Raw genomic sequence first — 18,098 nt, 5'->3', positions numbered from 1 at the left:
TTATTGGATATATGGATGTCGAGATATCGTACCCAAAATATAAGAGTAATCATTCAAGACGTTGCATCGTTGAATCAGGCCATGTGATTTTAAATCATACCGTCTGATATGATCTAATGGACACAGTCTTGTATATATTTAAATTTCATATGAATCGTGTGCTTGAATTTTAAAATATCGTAATTAAACTTTGTAATTTTATTATATATATAATATATTTAATCTCATCTGCCATCCCCAATCTCTATGTTGGATCTGTCTTCTAATTCTTAGTCATAACAAGACCACGGGAACAGTTGGTTTAATTATTTATTTATTATAAACAAAAAGTTAAAAAATAATTTTTTTTTTAAATATGTTAACATAATTGTGATGAGTCATGGTTAGCCACCATAAATATATATTTCTTTAAATTTAAGCCGCGATGCATCCACAACTCGAGGCAAAATATTTCTTTTTAAAATAGTGGTCGGTTCGTGGATGCTACCTTGTGGTTGGGGTGAAGTGCCAAGGTTATTTATTTTTTTATTGTAAAAAAAATTATATTATTTTCTATTTATTGTAAAAAAAATTTCTATTGGTTGGGGTGAATCACGACTTGGAATCACGACTTGTACTATTTTCTTTTTCTTTTTAATTTTATTTAATTAAATTTTGTTTAAATTAATTATATAAAATTAATTTTTAATAACATATTAAAGTCAAAAAATCATAATATTAAAATTATATTAATTTAAAAAATTACAATTAAGTGTACAAATGTAATAGTGTATATTTTTGTACAATTGTAAAAAAATCAATGAAATATACAATTATTCTTGCCAACCCAGTACCGGCACATCTGATTGTGTTGAACAATTTCTTTGTTGGGCTTGTTGTCTTACACGCGTTTGCGCCCAATTCATCTCGTTGTGAATACGTGTTGTTTGATTTCAACCAGGGCGCGAAGATATGCGAATAGTAGTATCGTCGACCAACTCAAATTCCGGTACATCCCAATAATTTTCGGAATGCAGAGGTTCAAATGACTTAGAATATGTATTCTTATAAGCCACTATATCATAATAATATTTCACCATTGATGCATCATTAATCATGTATGCAGCACATACCTTTTGAGCATGACTGCAAGGACTACCAAATTGAGTCCACTTGCCGCAAGAATATTCTCGGTTCGTAATTTTGACAACATCGGTATTGACTCCATATCCACTGTGGCGTCTTGTAACAATCGAGGCGGACTGTTGGAACTGATGGTATTTGGTAATGGTATGCTCAATAGACTTTTGATACCAACGTGTGAACATCTTATGTGCAAAATCCGTCCATAGTTGGTTGTTAGCCAACATTACAGAACTTCTTAGCAGCACCATATGGTGCTACTTGAAATTGTCAGCACACGTTCACCAAAACAGTACGGGGAACTGTCCAGGTGATAAGAGAAATACTAGATTAGATGCTGATAACTCTGCAATTATAATGATTTTATAGCAATTTAATCTTCCTTTTTAAGCCAAAATATTCCTAATTGTGTGATTTTATTGCATATTCAGCAAAAAGGAAGATTACAAGGACGTTTCTGCAAAATTGACAAAGTGCGCCCACGCTTAATGGAGTAGTCAACTCGGGATAAGGATAAGCACGAACGATTTCCCCAAGCGATAAAGGAATCAAGTGTTTAGATTTAGAAAGGATTCTTTTAAACTTATCTTTTGTAATCTATTTACCTTTTTAGAGTTTATCATGTATCTATCCCCCCACTACGTCTAGATTCGTAGGGGACTTTTATTATAAATAGGGGGGATCTCTTCATTAGAAGACGTTCAGTTTTTATGTTAGAACTATATAGAATTCTCTGTTCATCTCTTCTCTTTAATTTTATTCTACTACCGGAATTAATGGAATTCCACTTTCTAGTGTGTTCTTCTATTAATATGTCCGGCTAAATTCCTAATTTTCTGGTTAAGGTATGGTGATTGCTTGATTCCCATTATGTTGTGAGATCTAATCTGCGTTCTACACTTGTCAAACAAATATTCATGTTATTCTCTGTGCTTTAATTACAAACGTCTGATTTATGAATGATTCGGCCGGTTGTTCATTATCAAGAAGGTTTGCTTAGCTAATTGAACTTTATAAATCCGTGTAATTGTTTATTTAGTTCAATACTTAGTGGCAACGTAGCATGATTAGTTATGTCACAGTATTTAATTATGTTATGGGGAATGCATGATCTAGTTTAAACGAATTGTCCTCGTAGGAGTTTGTTGATTAGAATCAGGCCTTTCTAATTCTTAATGCTGTTAATAGATTAAATCTTGTGGACGTTCCCAAGGTTGTCTGTTAATTAGAGATCTAGCCAACGATCGTACCTTGGCTAACGAAAAGGTAAGGAAAGGTGAGGTTGTTAGGTCGTACCAACAACCATAACTGGTTTATTTGTCCATACATGTGTTATTCTTGCATTAATGATCAACTCACGAGAATCAAGCATGATCCTAGCCTTAACCAGAAAATCTCTCTCTCATATTTTTATCAGGTATTTTTAATTATTTGGCTTTTGATCACATCTTTTTATCAACATCCTTCCCCCATTATTTTCCATTTTTCTAAAAGAAATTAACTTAAAACCAATCTCTGTGGATCGACCCTACTCCCACTTTCACAAGTGTAGTAGGAATTATTTTTGGTGACTTCGACACTCATCAGATGCAGGCGGATCAGGTAACTTATTTTTAATATTATACGTATATTTATATCGTGAATTAAATGTGTATTAATTTTCATCTTTTTATTTATTATAGTTCATCTGGCAGTTGTATGACATGAACTCGGATGTCATTATGGCTTACGCCGCTAATTTGAACCCTCAATTGTGGAGGTCATCATGTCCATTTATATTCTACGCAATAGTTGAAATGCATCATCCCGAACGGGTTCTTCACCAATTCGGGATGAGGCAAAATATTCCAAAAGCGATGGATACCCGGGATATGAGCCTCCATCAGATCTCCCAAAAAATCACACGGCTATAGATTGGTACCTGCAACACATAGAATATATCACTAGATGGCAAAGACGATATGACACGGTTGTACAGAGGCAACCTATTTCCAATAGAAGAGAAACAGAACGAGGCTATTGGGAATGGTACTACAACATAACAAGAATTTTGTATCGTCATCTACTGATAGACATGTTGAAAGCGGGTACCAACCTGGAGAAGCACCTATATTGCAAGTTGTGGTATGTTGGTATATAGTATTACATATTTTATTTTAGATTTTCTTTTACAACACAAGGCTCATTATTTTTCTACAATTTTCAGGCAAATAAGGTGAATGCCCTTAAAACTTTATTGCGTGCCTCAACCGCCTCAAGATTATTACATGCTCAACCGCCTCAAGTTGATTGGTTTCAATCGACTCCATATATGTCAAACCAAACACAAGATTATTTTTCACAAGTACATCTTGACCTTGGTCTTGGTATTAATCAACCATATGCACAAGGATACAATACTTCACCAATTTGATTTCCATCGTTTAGTGCATATTGTGACAATGTGGAGTCTAGTTCCGCAACAATATCAAGTTAGTTCGGTGGTGACGAAAATGAGGCACAAAATGAGCCAGTGTAAAATATGGGCGAGGAAATAAGAAGATCTCGGCATCAACGCCACAGACGCAATTGTGGAACGGGTGGATATTTTTTGCATTTGTAATTGTATACTTCATTGTATTTTTTACAATTGTACAAAAAAAATACACTATTACATTTGTACCCTTAATTGTAAATTTTTAAATTAATACAATTTTAACATTATAATTTTTTGGACTTTAATATGTTGTTAAAAATTAATTATATATAATTAAATTATACAAAATTTAATTAAACGAATTAAAAAAAAATGGCCAAGTCGTGACCTTAAATCACGACACCAAATCACGATCTGTGATCGCGACTTGGGGGTTTTAATTAAAAAAAATTATTTTTAATGTCGAATCATGATTTTAAATCACGACTCGATATATTAATATTATAATATTTTTATAAATTATATTAATATAATATTTTTTTACTAATAAATAAATAAATAACTCGAAAGTACCATGCCAGGGATGTGGCCTAACATAAAAATAATCTTATCAATAATGCATTTGTCCCTCCAATGATGTCAAGGTGCATAGTTGCTCGGATCGGCAAGGATTATTTGGGATAAATATAGTTTTGATCCTCATATATTATTATTATTTTTTATTTTCAGTCCCCAAATATATGAAAGTTTTATTTTAATCTTTTAATTTTCAAAATATTAATAATTTCGATCTTTAGGTTAATTAATTAGCATTTTGTCCATTCAAAGAAATCATATACTGTAACTATCTTTTCTCATTGCTCATAATCAAACCCAACATGTTTTTCAAATTAATATTAAACTTTCATAAATTCATACATTAGAAAAAAATTAACATTGTTTAAATATTAATGATTATGGCTAAAAATCATGATAAATGACTATTATTAACTACGGTTAAACAAAACTGATGCAAAATACTAATTTTTCCACCATGAAAAAATTATTTGTCATGACTAAGAGCCATGGTCAAAACATTTGTCATGGTTTTTAGCCACGGCAAATGTTTTAGCCACCTTCACAAAAACCATGGCCAACAATCATTGCGTTGCTGTGGTTAATAAATATTTACTACGACTATATATAATAAATGAAAACAAAATTGAACGACACCTAACATATACGACTACAATTGAGATTTTCCCTAAATTATGAATATCTGGATTAATGTATTATTGAATTTTACACTAGCAACAGAAATTGCAATTATGTACTTAAACTGCAATATTTAGATACTAATAAAACTATAAACTTGAAATCCATATACAATTCAATATTTGTTTATAAATTAATTATTTTTTCTTCAAAATATTTGTAGCTGCCTTAGATCAGACTTAACTGAATTGACGAAGTTGAGACTCCATAACTCTAAGGTCATGGGTTCAAATCTCACCGATACGTGGGATATTATTCTACTTTAATAATAGGTGTTGATTAAATATAATTACATGATCTTGATGATTAATATACGATTTGTTATAGTTATTGCTAGTTATTAGTTATAAATATTTAATATTGATAATTGTAATCGACTTATTTAAAAAAAAAATAATGGTTCATCGCCTTCACTTCAACAAAATATTGGTAGTTGTCGTTGTACGGGCAATAAAATTTGCAACTCATTTAAATATAGTACTATTGGGTTACTACGAAGAAATTGGATAAATTATATTGACACCCTTGATATTAGGTCAAATTATACAAATATTCTATATTTTTTGTAAAAATTATAACTATACTTTTTAAGGTGTTAGTGTAATGTTTGACAAAAAGTATTTATATAAACTTTGCATTTGAATAGAAGATGTGGTTGCAATTACAACTATTGGCAAAAGGCTCAGAGCTTTGCCTTATTGTTCCTAGTTAAGCGACCTAGGTAGCAAATCCCAAAATGAAATTTCCTTCCCAATCTCTACTTAGTACTCAATTTCAAAATTAATATTAGTAGTGTTGTATTCAAAATTAATATTAGCTTTGGGGGTCTTATACTTACTGAATATTTTTTATTTCTGCTCAGCCACATAAGCGCTTATATAAAAAGAAAAAAAAAGGAGGTTTGAAATTTATTTTATATTTATTTTCGTGATATGACATTTTTGCATGTATATAATAAATAATTTTATACTCTTTAAATATTTTATAAATTAAAATAAAATATATAACTCAATATATCAGCTTAATAAAATAAAACTAAAAAAAATAATTTAAATATATTATATAGATACAACAAAAAAATAAATTATAGTCATTGCACTAAAAATAAATTATTATTGGCTATAATTTGAACTAAAAGGAATTTGACTTGTAGGTGAGATCATTTGAAAATGGTATGTCCCCTATTCCAATCTGGCATACGTGATACAGCGGTCACCATTCACCACGACAATTAGCCATACAAGAACAGTTATAACATAAGCATAGTACATAAAATCATTATAAATTTACTCGTCTAGAAACAGTAGTTTTGACATATCAACAACATTCTGTTTTAAATAAAATCTTGTTTTTGCACTACCAACATTAATAATGCATCTCCATAGCAGAGATACTAACACCAACAGAAGTCTTTATGGTGAAATAGAAACAACTATTTCACCTGCTCATACTTTTTTTTTGTTTAACGTTAAATGCAATTTACCTCCCTGATATGTGAAATAAGCAAAAAAAACTCCTTGTGAGAAAAAAAAAATAACAAATAACGCCTGTTTTTTAAAATAAAGCAAATTACTTAGAAGAAAATTTTGCTATATTTCTTTTATACGAATTTCTTTTGTTCATTTCTCGTATCATCGTGCGGATAAATTGTGTCCCCCCTTTTCAGATCTTGAACATTAAACCGGAGTTTCTGAACTTGCTATCCATGAGCTTTTTGATGCGTTCAACCATGGCAGGTGTCAAATGATTGGTCCAATCTCCAACTTGTCCCTTCCTGAAGAAAGAAGTGTTTTTCACTATACCATTAATATTACCTGTCTTGTTCACAGCCAATTTGCTGAGACTTTCAAAGCTGCATAGCCCAGAGATTTGATCTATCAGGCCTTGTTCTTCTTCCTCCTGTGAAAAAGGGAACCCCATAAATTCAGCAATCTTCTTTACCTGAGACGTGATATCCTCTTTCAGGTCTTCGTACTTTAGAAACAACACTTTCCTTGGATTCTCCAAATGAGCGTTCCAATATCCCAGCATATGATCCCAGAAGGGGCCGCATGGATGAATTCCCTGGCAAAACATGTCGAAAGCCTCGTCTATGTCAAGAGGATCTGCTTCTTTTTCGATCTTGTTTTCAAGCAAGAAATGACGATGCGAAACGAACTGGTCCAATGGGTTTCTGCAGATGTAAATAATTCTACAGTCACTTTCATGGATGGAATCAGGAAGGATTTCGAAAGGCATGTGAGTTGCGAAAATTCTCGGACATGGAACGTTCTCGAGATCAGGATTTTCTTGCCCCCAATAGACATTGAACTCTAGGAAAGGCACAAGCATGTGAGGAGTGGAAGTGAGTAGAGGAGTTTGATCAATGGGAAAAACATTGCGATTGGCAATGGAAAACGTGAGGGCTTTCAACCAGGTGGTTCCTGATTTAGGCATGGTTGACAGTATTACGTCCGTGGCTTTGGCTCTGAAGTTGTTATGAGCGGATAACATCGGTCGGAACAACAGTTGCAGCAACCAAAAGCCCTTGTATTTGACAAGGCGTTGGCCATCCCAATTCATCCGTTGTTCAAGTGTTTGAAGCAACTCCAGAAACTCATCCTTTGAACTATTGTCGACAACTTCTGCAGAAGAGCATTTCGGGTCTTCTTTTCTCTCCATTAGAGTGGTGGAATCACAATGTCCAAGAAGGGTTGAGTTCCTGGCAAGATATGTCGAGTGGGACAGCATCTGCAAGCATTTCTTGGCAAAACATGTAACAGCGTGATGGTCCCATGAGGTCCCGCTAGCCTCCGGAAAAGAATCGTCATGGAGATCACCCTATGAGGTCAAGATCGGGACAGCATCTGCAAGCATTTCTTGGCAAAACATGTAACAGCGTGATGGTCCCATGAGGTCCCGCTAGCCTCCGGAAAAGAATCGTCATGGAGATCACCCTATGAGGTCAAGATCGCATTATTGTCCGAAAAATACTAGGTTAAAAATTTAAAAAAGATTATTTTAATAGAGGTCGTGCTAGTATCTGAAGAAGATTTTTTATCTGAAAAATATCATTTTACTCTGAAAAAGATTTTTAATCTGCAAATGAACACCTTATAGAGTAAGAAGAATTTTTTTATTTGAAAAAGATCACCTTGATCTGAAAAAGATCACCTTAACCTAAAAAAGATTTTTATCTGAGAGTAGGGGTTGGTGGTAGGGGTAGGAGCAGGGGCTGGGGCCAACGTGGGGGGAGAGGGAGATAGAGTGAGAGAAGAGAGTTAGCAAGGAATGGAGAAAATCTGCTAAGTATCGATTATATATCTTTTTTTTGGTACAAAGTGTATTACAATAAATGAGTAGTCATGCCTAAAGGTTACAATAATTTAGCCATTTATAACACCGTTACAAACAGAGTTACAACATATGATATTTGTATTACCATAAATAACATCATATTGGAGGCCGTGTAAAAAGTCCATTAAAAACTGGATTCCAAAGGAATAAAACGATGTCATTTTGCTCCTCCGTGTTCAAAAAGTCATTACAAATGGTATTCCAAATAATTAATTATTATTTTATTAAAATATACAAAAGATCCATATTTGACAATTTAATGTTATAGAAACGAATCTATTATGTGGAAAAAATTATAATTGACATTGATACATTGTCGCAGTATGCAACAAATTTGCATATTCATAAATATTAGTATTACATTGATGTAACTATCATCTTATATTTTTGAACTACATGGGTTGATCGGGTCGTCATGTAGTTCAACTCGTGATAGACCTGTACGTTCATATATTATACAATCTTATATGTAGCACAACATACAATTTCAATTATTAATAAAATGCATAAACTTACACGTGATTTGAACCAATCCTTGAAATCAGTCGATATAAGTTGATTAAATAATTGGGTCATCAGTTTAGTGGTGCTGGTACAGTTCATCCAAGAATGATCTCTATGGAAGTACAATTAAATTATATATATAGAGAAAAATCCAGAGACCCCCCATGTGATAATAGGAATGTTAAAAAGAAACCTATGAAAATTAAAGTATCGAATAGCCCTCCTGTGATATAAAATAAAGTTAAAAAAACCCTCTCCGTACAGAAATTGAGCCACACTCGCTCTTGACTGCAAATTTGCTATAAAAAATTTTTTTTTGACATTTTTGCCCTTCTCTCACATCTAATATATATAATATTGTATATTTATTAATAATAAAATATTATATAATTATTTAATTAAATATTATATATATTTATTAATAATAAAATATTACTTTATTATTTAATTATTTATATAATAAAATATAATTTTAAATAAATTAATTAAAAATTATAAATCTTTTTTTAAAAATAAAACACTTTTCGCCGCCGGCGCCGCTGCTGAAGAGGAGGGCGCGCGAGCGCCCTCCTCACCAGGTGGGTGGGTGGGGGGTTATAATTTTTATTTTAAATTTTTTATAAATTATAATTATATATATTATAAATATATTTTAATAGTTATAAATTATATATATTATAAATCAAAATAATACTATATTAATATTTTTAATTTGACAGGTTGACTATAAAGGGTATTTTAATCATTGTTTCTAAAAAAATAGGTTCAAGTTGACCAGGGGCACTGTGATTATTTATTCATAACATAGGGATGATTTTTTATATTAAAAATTTCATAGGCGAATTTTTGATATTTTGATATATCACAGGGGGTCAAAATGAATTTAACCCTATATATATATATATATATATATGTATATATGTACACACTTAACATTTATATTAAAATTGAAAAATTGGGAAATAACAATTTACTCATAATATGGTGTGACTAATTCATAATTGGTCAATATACACGTCTCAATTATGTGACGTTCTAATCCACTGAGCCATCTCTTCTTTGAGGCACCACTAGCTCGGCCAGTGTAGTTGAAAATAGACCATCGAATTCCATCTTCATTGCTCGTGAGATCATCGTTTCTATGAGGTATACTTCGTTTGGATAGAACATCTGGCTCAAAGTATTGTGACGAAAATAAACTGATTTCTTCGACAATGTATGCCTCGATAATGGATGTCTCAACATGTTCTTTATTCTTCACCTTTTTCTTGAAGTCACGTAGGAACCTTTCAAAGGGGTACAACCACCTGTATTGCACTGGCTCCCCTATGCGATCCTCATATGGCAGGTGAACAATGAGGTGCTCCATTAAGTCGAAAAAAGCATGAGGAAATATCTTCTCACGGTTGCACATGATGACATCAACATTATATTCCAACTCATGTAACTTGGCGACATCAAGCGTAGTCGAGCATATGCTTTAGAATAAAGACTCACCTCCGTTAATGCAATCCATACATGCTGAGGAAGCATCTTACAAAAGGCAACCAGGATCAATTCTGCATGAATACGTGACAGTCGTGGCTCTTCATGTCATGCATCTTCAACTCCGTCATGTCGACGCAGCGAGCAATGTTAGACGTGTAGCCATCCGTAAACTTAAAACCATGAATCTATTCACATATCCTGCTCTTCTGCTCCTTCATCGGGGTATAGACCTCTTTAGGCATAGGATTCGATTTACATTCATCTAACTCAAGCTACGGGCCATTACAGATAATTTTCAAATCCTTCCGTGCATTCAAATTATCCTTCATCTTTCCCTTTATGTCCATCACGGTATTAAATATATTGTCAAGCACATTTTTCTCAATGTGAATGACATCAAGGTTGTGTCGGATCATATGTGTTGCCCATTACGGAAGATCCCAGAAGATATTTTTCTTCTTCCACTTGTGGTCGCTATAATAGTCGGAAGGAGTCTCTATGGCATTTCAGTTGCAGGACATATGTCTGCAATCCAGTCATGGATCTGATCTCCTATCACCTCGGATATACAACCTTATAATCAACACGATTCTTTATGAAGGCTTTCTTGTTCCTTTGGTAGGGATGGTCCTCAGGGATAAACTATTTGTGGCAGTCAAAGTAGCATACCTTTCTATCATGTTGTAGATGGAATAACCGTGTGTTATCCATATAAACTAGACAATCCATAACACCGGAGGTGCTCCACCCAGACGCCATTCCACAGGCGGTTAGGTCGTTCACAGTCCACATCAACGCAGCCCGCATAATAAATATTTGATCCATGGCATTATCGTATGTTCAAACACCAACATTCCAAAACTGCAGCAGCTTTCGATCAATGGTTCCAAGTACACATTAATCAAATGCTTCGAATTAGAAAGGTCAGGGATCACTAACGTAAGAAACATGTGCTGAGAATTCATGCACATAGAAAGATTGTACGGTGCACTGATAACATACCAACATGAATAAGTACGATCATACTGCTTGTGCGGCGCAAAACCGTCTGTGCAAAGACCCAACCAAATATTATGCGGCTCTTCTACAAAATAGGGAGACGTCCGGTCAAAACTCCAAGCCTCTGCATTGGAAAGATGACATATGGAGCTCTCCTCTGTCTAATGTGTGACATGCCACGTCATGTGCTCCGCAATTGCTCTAGAAGCATACAACCTCTGCAGACAGGGAGTAAGCGGCAGGTACCTAAGGATGGCATATGGGAACTTCTTACGGCGGGGTCTCGTATTAGGTCGGCTTGTACCTAGCGTCTCCACAAAACTAGCAATACTCCAAATCGACGTCGTCCTTCCAGTACATCATGCAGCCATTCTTACACGCATCAATCTTCTCAACGGGTAAACTCAAATCATTTATCAACTTCTTCGCCCTATAGTAATCTCTTGTTAGGGTGTGACCTGGTGCAATATTTTATTAGCCTACTGGGATATTCGATCATATGGTTGCTCAAAAATACGATCGTCTGCCTTGATATCCACCAACTCAGCAACAGATGTCAATTGAGATTAGGTACAATCGTTCCACAATGACTAGTCGGCAACATGCACTACATCGTAAAAACGGTCTGGCAACCCTAACACATAATCATAGGGGCCACCGCCATAATAATATGAATTAGGACCGGCATCAATAGGCCATAACCTCATACATTCCTCAGAGACACCATCATGAGAAGAAGAAAAATAACTAGACCCGGCTACACCAAAAACCATCATCTGCACCTAATTCATTTGTTATTTATCACCCTAGTGTGAATAATTATCCTCCTCATGAGCAGTTGGGGTTTGCTCCTCCAGTACTGGAGGGGCAGTCATAGCATCAAAGTACTCCTACAAACTCTCCTCGCCATGAGAAGTCTAATTATAATATTCTAGCATAAAACCCTAGTATACACAAGTGATAACTAACATCGTCGAGTGTTTTGAACTTTGTGTTTTGCACTTCCGGCAAGGGCACCTAATTTTGCGTCCATCCATATATTCATGCTGGCACTTGGCCCATTCTATGAAAGTATTAACCCCATCCTCAAACTCCAGTGTAAGACTTGTGCTTCCCTAGATGTTCTCATGATACATCCATCTCCTTTTTTGTCGTAATATGATGATATATATATATATATATATCACTACATATTCACACGTATATATATAATTATATAATTCGATCTATAAATTTATAAATATTACATTACACTAATTAAGAATACATAACATATAAGATCAAAAAATTATAAAACTAAAATAAGTAAACTACAATTAATTAATTAACACAAAATGCTTAAACTAATCGTTGTTACCTAGTCAACAAACTCAAGAGATGATCAGCAGTTGAAGGTCCAAAAATTAAGCAATCTACCTTATCAAGTGTATATACATGAAAATCTGAGAGATATTGAGAGTGTGTGGTTAATAACCAATTCTGCAACAAATTAAATAAAATGAAAATAACTTGCAACACAAATATATATATATATATATTCTATTTTGTAGCGGCCATTGTAACGGCTTGTGGAATGTCAAATATAGCAGTTGAAATATAGTCATTAAAAAATGTAGCCATTATATGCACATATTTGGAATGGTTTTTGTAATACGTATATTTTAAAAAATCGTCCATATACGCGATTTTTGTAACAAAAGACCAACATGGACCTTCTCACAATTTTATTCTCGGCTCTTGTAACGGCCATTCATTTTTCAAATTGGTCATTCCAAAGCTACAGATTCATGCCAAAAAGTCATATGAGAATAGCAATGCCCTCTGTGTTGTAATGGTCATTCCAATATGTGAGAACTGACATAGCCTTTTAAATGGTTTCAGTTGTTACTTAGCAAAATTTATATTATCTTGGACATGACGCCAGCACAACTTATCCATTACAAATTTGTACAAAATCCGTGAATATTGGAATGGCCACAGTCGTTACAAATTCCGCATTTTTTGTAGTGTGTTATCTAGTTGTTAGGAATCAATTCTATAGTTAAACCTTTAAACTTATGTTTTTTCTGCTGCAAATAATGTTTTGTGATTTTATTGCTTAACATTTGTATTATTGAGTCTGGATCCACTGTTCAGTAATGAGGGTTTCATGCTATTGAAGATATGCACTTGGTGGCATAGCCGTTGTGACCCCTAATCCGGGGCATGACAATATGGTTGACCTAATTAGTACGTAAAATTCGTATTCCTAATCTATATGGAGAATATTGATAATTCCCCAGTAAGAAGATATTCATAATTATATCAAACCTTATAAACTCGATGTAATTTACCCTTCTTTTTAACGAACAAAAAAGGATAACTGGTAATTGTAGTATTCAAAATACATCCCGAATAAACAAATTACCTCGCTATAAAAAAAATAATATCAATTTACCCCATGTATTCGTTAAAATGAAGCAATTTACATCCCTATTTAAGGAGGTAAATTGCTCCATTTTGAAAAATAGTGGGGAAGTAAATTGCTATATTTTTAAAAATACGAGGAGGTAAATTACTATTTTTTTTATAAGAAGATAATTTACTCATTTACAATATCAAAGGAGATTGCTTGAGTTTTTCCAATAACAAAAACTCCCCTTCTAGAATTTACATCCAATAAATACATAACAAACAAAATATTACCTTAAAGTTGACCACTTCACAAGTTTTGAGTCAAAGAATGTTAGTTGCTAATGATTGGTATTTAACTGAGTTGAATTATCTGTACAATGACAATGCTACATTTATCAAAGTATAAAGGGAAGAAGAGCCCAAAGCATACCTTTTAGAGTTTTTGTCACTGTTGCAGCATCAACAAAATTATACATACATGTACAGATCGAAACATCTAACACAGTCCCAAATAAGGTTCAAATGTTATGTACAACTCTGCAGCAAATTATGATTCGTCGGTCTCCGCAGGCTCCGAATCAACTTGCGCTTCCTCAGACAAAGACGGTTTCTCATCTGAAGTTGCACCTGACTGGATAGGTTTCTCGAATTGCACCGAAATCATGGTCATATTATTGTAGCCCTCGCCTCCGACGGTTGAAGGTGCCAGGCACCTGTCGAGTACTTTTTCACATACCAATGACAGCTTACTTTCCTGCATGAGAAAAATATAGCGAGCAATATTAATGAGGATCAATGTTAGATGAGCGACAGAGCATATACGGCCAGGGTAACGAGAAAGCGATACATTGAAGAAATTGTTGGATCGTAAAGTTTGACTCAACATTACACGTTATCCAAATAACGAATGTTATTGCTGAAGTTGTATGGGATACATTTCTGTAACATTTTACATGTATCTTATAGCTTAATATAAATAGCTGATGAGTAGCTGCCAATTGTAATAATCATTAGTTACAAAAGACATGTCCTAAAACGAGAACTTGTGTAGACGTGAATGTATAGGAGCATTTTCTGAATGTAAAACTTTTGTATCTTGTGCTTAATTTATATTCTTGTTTTCTGCACACGTTTCAAAATCTGTCATGCATTATCCTTATAATAGTAAGACACCATGGAGATTCTGTTGGATGCTACGGTGGGATAATTGTACAATACTTTGAAGGAGGAGAAGAGGAGGAAAATTTAGGTTTTTCGTACTCTAAATTGTGCTTCACTATTCACTTGAATATCATCATATTACAAGCCCTTTTATAGGCCTAAACATCAATTAATATGCATAAAAATTCATACACAAATAAATGCAAAAACCATAATTCTAAACATCTTTTTCCTGTTTTGGCATTCCATGGCCTGAAGGTCTCTAAAGGTCATAATTTTCTGCAGAAATTTCCGATACACTTGAAACTTAGATCATTTGAAATTGGACTCAAAGAGCTTTAATTCCATGTAAAATTCACCCAAAATGACAACCTTTTGAGTTCTGAAAAAACTGTAGGTGGAAAATGAGAAGACAAGTTTATATCATTTTGCAGTTCTTAACAAGATTCTAGTTCGATGTGGCTTGATTATAAGGTAACTAAGGGACCTTAATGACATGAATTATTCAATGCGGTGCCGAAGGACTTATAGATTTCAGTAGCTCACGTATAAAATCTACTAGTTGTTGGCTTGACATGCAATCCCTGAGAAGAATAAACTAGAGGAAATTGATTAGCCATGCATATGAATGTAAAGTTCCTTGTCTACATATATTACTACACAACAGCATCCAACGTTAAAATGGACGAACTTTCAGATATGTTCAAATTATGCATAGAGATGCAACTCAAGAGCTTCGATAAAAATAAGCCATACACAAGCTGGAGAAAAATACCATATCTCTAAATTATAGCAAAGGTAAAATCCATATTACCCTTATGATACTCACAATGTTCAAACAAGCCCCTGTAATAGAAAAAATACCATAAAATCCTCTGTAAAATTTAAGAAGGTGCATATTACCCCATTGCCTGACGCACCCAAAATGCGATTGGTATGTATATTTTGTCCCTAAATGATCAAACTACCCTTGTTTTTCTTGTTTTTAAATTATACATATTTTAGAAATATAATATAGAAAATATAATTTAGTTATATGTATATTTATAAAAACTCAGAAAAGAAAAAATGAAGATAACTCATCACGGACGAGAGATTGGCGACGGGTTAGGTGTCAAAATGCTCGTCGAACGGGCTTTCCAACTGTGGTAGACTCGTGTCGAAAAATGATCAAACAGTGGAGAAAAAAGCGACAAAAGATGCACTACAAAAAAATGCGGGATTTGGCATGGATCAGCCGACCGTTCTAAAGCCCGTTCCATATTGGAATGGGAATTGGAACACAATAGGAACAAAAGTTGGTGGATGACGTCATGCTGCCCATTTTTTATGGGTTATTTTTTTGGAGCAGTTAAATCATGTCATCATATATTCCAAAATAATAGTTACAATGTCCGCTCTCACGATAGTTCCAATATAGTAATGGTAAATAGTTGGAACTCTATTTGGAACATATTATTAGAATTAAGAATGGACTTGCGTTGACCGTTCCTATATGTAAAACAATTGATGTCCAAAAGATTACAGTTAGTAAATGTATTCCAAAATGAGGTACAATTTAGAACGATTTTGAGCAAGCACCTGAGCAATTATGCGAAAAACTATTCCTAAGTATGAGTTTTACTTAAGACGGAATGTGTTACACTGAGATGGTGCAGGAGTATTTTGAGACCGTCACCGCAGCTCCTTTGCAGGAGGAGCAAACTTCGATTTCTCATAAGGAGGGTACCAATATGCACTGTGGTAATGCAGCACAGAGGATGATTTTTTATGCCACCAAATCGGTTTTTTGGTCTTCTAATTATAACCAGCATGGTGTGCCTGATAATGGTACGAGGTCGTGTCCTACTGATGTGGTCCTAGTTCATATTACGTTAGGGGGCCATGATTATGTGCCTAGACTGACAGATCGATTTCACGATGTGTTGTATGTTGCCGAACAGCATTGTGGAATGGTTGCACTCAATCTCAATTAGCATCTATTGCTGAGTTAGTGAATATCAAGGCCAAGTGTCATATTTCTCAGTATATATCGAATATCCCAGTGGGCTGATCATATATTGCTCCACGATCACACCTTTCCCATGGATTACTATAGTACGAAAAAGTTGATAAGAGACATGGGTTTACATGTTGAGAAAATTGATGCATGTAAGAATAGTTGCATGTTGTATTGGAAAGACAACATTGATCTGGATTACTATAAGGTTTGTGAAAAAGCTAGGTACAAGCCAACCAAGGAGCGGAAACCTAACAGCAAAAAGACCACATATGTCATTTTTAGGTACTCATAGGTTACCCCTCGCCTGCAGAGGCTGTAAGCTTCAAAAGTGACTGTCAAACAAATGAAGTGGCATGCCAACTATCAGATGAAAGAAGGATCCATGTGTCATCCGTGTGATACAAAGGCATGGAGGCATTTTGACAGACATATCCTGGTTTTACAGCAAAGCCTCGTAATGTTAGACTGAGTTTGTGCACAAACGGGTTCGCACCGTACGTGCAGTACGATCGTTTGTGCTCATGTTGGCCCATTATACTTTATACCGTATAATCTCCCATTGGGAATGTGCATGAGTTTTGAGTATATGTTTCTGACGATGGATCCCCCCTCCTTCCAATCTGAAACGTCTCATCGATGTTTACCTGTAGCCGCTAATCGAGGAGTTGTAGAATTTGTGGAATATGAGTGTACTAATGCACAGCAATGTGAAGAACGAAACATTCACGATACGCTCCGCATTTATGTGGACCATGAATGGCCTACCCGCTTATGGGATGGCGTCTAGATAGAATGTCACTGGTGTTATGAGATGTCCAGTTTGTATGAAAGATACACGTGCATTCTATCTGTCAAACGGTATGAAGGCGTGCTACTTTAACTGCCACAGACAGTTCCTCTTCCCAGACAATCCGTACAGTAGGAACAAGAAAGCATTCACTAAGAATCGAATAAAAAGGAAGATTGCACGACCAAGATTGACAGGAGAATAAATCCACAATTAGATTGAAGAGTTCAGTCCTGCAGTTAAAGTATCGTTGTCACTCTCAAATGGGTACAACAGTATAAGTGAACAAAGAAAATCATCTTTAAGGTTTTTTTACAATTTCAAAAAAAATATTTAAAAAAAGAAAAAATATATAGTAATAACAAAATTGACAATTCAAGCCGCCCAACCAAGAATTGCATAATTTATTTAACATGAAAAAATATTCATAATTATATCAAATCTTAAAGAAACTCGTCCTAATTTACCCTTCATTTTAATGAACAAAAAGGAATAACTAGTAATTATAGTATTCTTTCCCTCTGGAATAACAAAAACTTCCCTTCCAAAATTTACATCCAATATGTACATAAGAAACAAAATATAACCTTAAAGTTGACCAATATTATAGTAATTATAGTTTTCAGTAAGGAATG

At 34.2% G+C, this 18,098-nt stretch overlaps 1 pseudogene; it reads right to left on the bottom strand.

Annotated features, from left to right (window-relative positions):
- Positions 1–6,201: 6,201 nt before the first annotated feature.
- On the bottom strand, positions 6,202–7,811 carry LOC105155967 (cytosolic sulfotransferase 5 pseudogene; annotated as a pseudogene).
- Positions 7,812–18,098: the final 10,287 nt, after the last annotated feature.

Source organism: Sesamum indicum, linkage group LG1 (assembly GCF_026168435.1).
Source record: "Sesamum indicum cultivar Baizhima isolate 11 linkage group LG1, ASM2616843v1, whole genome shotgun sequence".
Lineage (NCBI taxonomy): Eukaryota > Viridiplantae > Streptophyta > Magnoliopsida > Lamiales > Pedaliaceae > Sesamum > Sesamum indicum.
The sequence above is the reverse complement of the archived record's forward strand: the minus strand, read 5'-3'. Positions and strand labels throughout refer to the sequence as shown.